We start from the raw sequence: 6133 nt of genomic DNA on the forward strand, positions 1-6133 counted from the left end.
ATTTGATTCAATGCCATACCCTCTTGGTCCATCAAGGCAATATCTTTTTCCGTCCCCTTTTAGTCTGTGTGTCTTTTCATCTAAAGTGAGTCTCTTAGGCAACATATGTCAGGGTCTTGTTTTGTTATCCATTCAGCAACTCTGTCTTTTGGTTGGAGCACTTAATTCTTTTCCATTTGAGATACTTGTTGATAGGAATGTAGTTATTATCATTCTTTATTCCTGTTTTTGGTGCATGTTTTTTCCTAAGCCTTTCCAACGTTTCCTGTAATACTGGCTTGGTGTTGATAAATTCTTTTAGCTTATTTTTGTCTGGGAAGCTCTTTATCTGTCCTTCAACTCTAACTGATAGCTATGCTGGATAAAGTATTCTTTGTTATAGATCTTAGGTTTTCATCACGTCGAATATTTCATGCCAAGCCCTTCTGTCCTGTAGTTTCTTTTGAGAAATCAGCTGCCAGTCTTATGGATGCTCCCTTGTAGGTAACTAACTGTTTTCCTCCTGCTACTTTTAATATTCTTTCTTTGTATTGAACCCTTGGCATTTTCATATGATGTGCCTTGGTGTGGGCCTCTTTGGGTTTCTCTTTCTTGGGACTTTCTGAGCTTCTTGGGGTTGTATGTCTATTTCCTTTACCAGGTAAGAGAAGTTTTCCATCATTATTCCTTCAAACAGCTCTTCAACATCTTGTTTTCCTTCAGGTACCCCTATGACACGGACATTTTTTACATTTAATGTTGTAGCCACCAGCCCCTGATAGACACAACGGACCACCAGAAATCAGTGAGTAATAGGAAACACACTCTTTATTCAGCCAGCTTGGTCTGCCAGTGGGTACACAGACCCCAAATTAAGCAGCTCCGAAATGTAGAGGTACAGGGTTTTTAAGCCCTAAACCCCTATTCTCCATCCTGTTTGAACACACAAGTCTATTTTTCTTCTATTTACTAACTGTCAACCCACAGGTCGGTTGTGCAAGCGGGGATACAGAAGCAGAAAGCTTATTGTTAGAGTGTTATGTTCCCATGGGCGATAGCCAAGCAGTAATTTTTCAGCCAGCACATTAATAGTATCCCATAAGCTCTTTAAATTATTACTATTAAAGTCTTGGCTTCTTTTTTCTTGCCATTCTGATTGGGTGTCCTTGGCTACCCCATCATCTATATCGGTGATTCGATCCTCTTCTTTATCCACTGTTTATTCCATCTAATATACTCTTCCTCTCATTTCTGACTGGTTCTCTTTTATAATTTCCATTTCCATTTTTATGTTTTTTTATCTTTTTGTTGCAGTTCTTACTGAATTCATCTACCCTTCCAGTAAGTTCATTGAGCATCTTTATAACCAGTGTTTTGAACTCTGCATCTGTTAGATTCCTTGACTCCATTATTCCTGGATCTCTGTTCTGTTCTCTCATATGGTTTCTGCTTCTTTGTCTTCCCATTTGGGCTGCCTTTCTATCTCTGTGTGCACTATGCAAAGCTACGTCTGTCAGTCCTATTAGTATGGCTTTGTGTGATAGGTGTCCAGTGGCATAGTCCCGAGAGGGGTTCAGCTACAGGCCAAATTTGGCCCCAGCCTGTTCCTCTCTGGAGCCACCTGTTAAGATTCAGCAAGCAATCCACAGATGCTGTACTTACAGTTGCCTCAAGAAACCACGCCAGAAAATGAGGCCAGCTGCCACCAGTTGAGTCTTGGCACTGCTCAGCAAGAAGCACCTGATTCATCGAGGACACACCTGGATGTGGCTTAGGTGGGGCCACGAGTTAGGGGAGGCAGAGTTTCAGGGACTACTCTGGGCTGAGCAACCTCTATTATCCAATTTGATGGTGTCTCAGCTATGGTGGCACTGAGCCCTCACACTGAAAGCGGGGAGGGCTCAGCAGAGGAACAATGGATACCGCCAGCACGTCTATCCGGGAGAAAGCCTCACCTTCAGCTCTCACTCTGACAACTCAGTATTTCCCTGTAAGTCCCTGGTGCCTCCTAAGCAACCGATCCAGCGCTGCTCAGAGCAAGCAGGTCCGTCACTGAAAGTCTGCTAGTGGACATGGTCCCTTTAAGAGGCATCTGCATTGCCTGCTGCAGACCTGGCAGCCACCCCCTCCTACTTTCTAGTGTTGCAGGTTGATTATTTCTTTCCCTAGTTGTAGTGCTTTTGTTCATCTAGATCCCAGGAGACTTTCCTTGCTGTTTGCTCTTTGTTTCTGTCACAACTTTGATTTGGTCACAGAGGACTGAAAACAGCCTCTTCTCATCTATGCCATTTTAGCCCCCTCCAGGCCTGTAACTTCTTAAGTGAAAAGTTTTAAGCCAGCCCTGTCCATTGTTTTTGTGCATCTAGGTTAACACACCTTCGAAATGCCAGACTACCCCTGGAAGGGGGTAGTAACCCTCCAGAGAGCACAAAATTGTGTTAACTATCCTGCAATCCAATCTTAGGAACATTTGAGCTCTTGCTCTCAGGCACATGTCAGTTTGGCTCAAATAAATTCTTACAAAAATTCTCTACAGGTTTGAATGACAACCTTTTACCTGTATTATTTTACTTAAGTCACAAAAAGTCTTACAAGTAACATTTTTATTCTCAAGTTTCCATCTCTAGTGTATTGTTGGAGCTAGGACAAGTACCCATACCCAGGTCTGTACTGTAGGTCATCTCACAGTTTATTCAAATTTGTGAAATTAACAAAAAAAGTAGAGTTAGCTTATTATATTACTTGCTTGTAGTATGGTCTCTGTGGCAACTACTTACTCAACTCTGGTGTAGCACAAAAGCAGCCACAGACAGTATGTAAATGAATGGGCATGGCTGTGTTTCTATAAAACCTTATTTACAAAATCAGGTGGCTGGCTGGATTTGGTGAATAGGCCACAGTTTGCTGACCCTGTGTTAGAAGGTTACTATTACTATTAAAAATAGCTACTTTCAGTCATACAGAGAATGTCCTTAGTCTAAAGAGATACATGTTAAAGTATTTACAGATGAAGTATGGATATCTGCAACTTATTTTCAAATTGTTAAAGTAAATATTTATAAACAGGTAGGTAGAGCAAATGTAGCAAAGTCTTAACAACTGTTAATTTTAAGTGGAGGATATACAGGTGTTCATTCTACTATTAAGCTTTTTTAAGTTTGAAAACCTAAATACTGAAAAGTTGGGGAAAAGTTTGAGAAAGGACTTTGCCATTAAGATATTATTTTTCTGGATGCTACTCTTGTAGCATTTCAGAGTGATCTTGAAAGAATACAAGCAGGTAAATGTGATAGGACAGAATTAACATAAGGCTCTCCTTTGGTTTTCCTTCACCAAAATCGGTGCTCCAAGTTTCTGAGAATTCTTCAGGCACCTGCATTTATTGTGCTTCTGGTTTTCACTTGCTATGAGCATTGTAAGTGACAGGCTGCATTTCCTGTAAGGGCAAATACTACAAGTTCATCTGATATTGGTTCAGTACACTAACCCATCCCCTTATTGTTAAGCAGTTAAAACTATCACATTCATTATCATCAACTATTACTTATTCAGTGCCCTGATTAGAAAGTGGCCCATTAGCAATTTGGAACCCTGTTTGTCTAACTCAGCCTTTACATTCTTAAGTTACCCTGGACCTTAAACATGCTCACAAATATAGTGGGGTGAGGGAAGGACAGTGAATCGCAGTGAAAAGACACTATAAACTCAGTGAATGTTAGTGCCCTTTCAACTACAGCACCTACACCTATACAAGAAATCTCAGCCCTTAGAGGACAAGAAGGAATGAATGCTACTTATTCATCTCCACCCTTTTCGCCTCCACAATAATAAAGAATCTGAAATACTCCTAGATCCTTTTTGTTCAGACTGGGAATGTTCCAGACTGAACTGGATTAAAAATAGGCCAGATAAATGCTTTCTCCTATTTTTTAAATCGTTTTTTTTTTTCCATTCAAAGAAATATGTTTTTTATACTTCTGGTTACCAAAAAAAAAAAAAAAAAAAAAAAAAACCCTCAGTACTTTATTCAGTATTTTACTGTGGAAGAGTACTTACCAGTTACCACTTTTGGGAAGTGGAGCAGTGTCTATAAAGTTTGATCTTTTGGTTATTTTATATTTCTTGGAGTCAGTTTTTGAAATTTTAGTATAAGTGGGGATTCTCTCTTCTTAAGTGTCCACAAAAAAAATATGCTATTTTACATATTATTTTCAATAATTTTCAAAATCCTGCCATGTAGTTTTATCTTTAATAAAGCTGTAATGCACAGGCTAAGATATTAATGTGCTTTGCTTTTAACACATCACTGTAACAATGCGTATCATGCTGTTCAGAAAATGTCACTGATTACTTAGTGGAGAAATAGATGATAAATGCAAATTTGTGACATCGGAATATGGTGCGTCTAAGAAATATGATAAAAGGAATCCTTAGAGCTGAAAAGATTTATGAAGTGCCTTCAAGATATAACACCTCATGTCTATCGGCCTTTAAAATTACAGTATCAGTTATGATCAGGTATTATCAAGATAAGACTAAAGGACTAGGACAGGTAATTGCCAAGATGGAGAGTGGTGAGGGACAGGGGAGGCAGGGTTAGCATATATATATCAGTCTAGATACTTTTGTAAGCAGTAGAAACAAATCAGTTCAGTTAAGCAGAAAAGGATTTATTTTGTAGTTCACCAAATGAACAAGAAGCCTGGAGGGCAAGACCCATATTTGCATATACTGGTCATGTTTAATCTTGTTTAATCATGTTTAATCTTGGCTGGTGTCATAACAGTGTTTAATGTGCCATTCCATCATACTATATGGTTAGCTTCATCTGGATAATGAGGTAGGTATATGGAAACACCAGTACATCACAGAAATGAACCTATTCCCTTGTCTCTCAGTAAAGTGAGTTCTTTTATAAGATACAAAGCTGAATGTCATATCTTGACAGATGTGTAATGTCTTACTGATATCATCCGCTAATGGATGGTGCTGGAAAAGTAAAACCATAGTGGGCAGGAAAAGTAAATCTAATCCAGTATCTGTTACAGTAAAGATTATCTACTGTCACCAAGGCGGTCTTATCAGTCTTCTATGAGGTGGCTGATAGGTCCCCTCGAAGAATGGATACCATTTCAGAGGCTTACATTGGTCACTCTTGCTGCTACTGGCAAACTGGACACCCTCAGCCAGATAAAGCATGGTAAGTGGAGGGACAAGGTGTTGAGCCCATAACTGACTGCTGTCCTTGTCCCTGTAGCCATTTTATTCCTGAGCCCATGGAGCAAAAACTGGAGTAGCTCATGAGAAAGACTTCCTAACCTCCACAGAACACTTGATTATTATTGTTAACCTGACTATAATGTGCTTCCTCTGAAAAAAACAGAAGAGACCATGGCTTGGCTGACAAATTATATCTAAGGAAAAGTACGGGGGGCTAGGACTTCAACAAATGAATTTGGGGGACACAAAATTCAGTCCAAAATACTATCATTATTTTGATGCTCAAATTGACTACCATTTGATCTATTTTCCTGTAATGGTTGTGTGATACTAAGCTATGATCTTTACCACATGTTTGGAGGTCTCTCTTCCTTTCTCCCTCCCTCCTTTCTTTCTTTCCCTTTCTCTCCCGCTCCTGAACTCCTCTCTCCTTTCTTTCTTCTTCTTCCTCTCCCTCTCTCTTTCACTGCAGGCCTGACAAAGCCTTCACCACCCACAAATCAGTTCACAAATGCCTTCGAATGGAGACTGAAGATGATGAGGAAGGATCCTTCGTAACATTACACATTATCAATAATTTTTTAGGAGTTGCCTGGGGTACCTCATAGTGTAGCTGTATTCGAAGATAGGGCCTTTAAAAAGGTAATTAAGGTAAAATGAAGTCATATGGGCAAGCCCCAATATAGTATGACTAGTGTCCATATAAGATTAGGACACAGACATGCATGGTGGGCAGACCATGTGAAGACATGTGGGAAGTCTGCCATGCACCAGCCAAGGAGAGAGGCCTCAGAATGAAACTCACCCTGCCCACACCTTGATCTCGGACTTCTAACCTCAAAATTGTAAGGAAACAGATTTTTGTTGTTTAAGTCTTCCAATATATAATAATTTTATGGTACTTTGTTTATGACAGCCCTAGCAAACTAACACA

Source organism: Rousettus aegyptiacus, unplaced genomic scaffold (genome assembly GCF_014176215.1).
Source record: "Rousettus aegyptiacus isolate mRouAeg1 unplaced genomic scaffold, mRouAeg1.p scaffold_m13_p_15, whole genome shotgun sequence".
Lineage (NCBI taxonomy): Eukaryota > Metazoa > Chordata > Mammalia > Chiroptera > Pteropodidae > Rousettus > Rousettus aegyptiacus.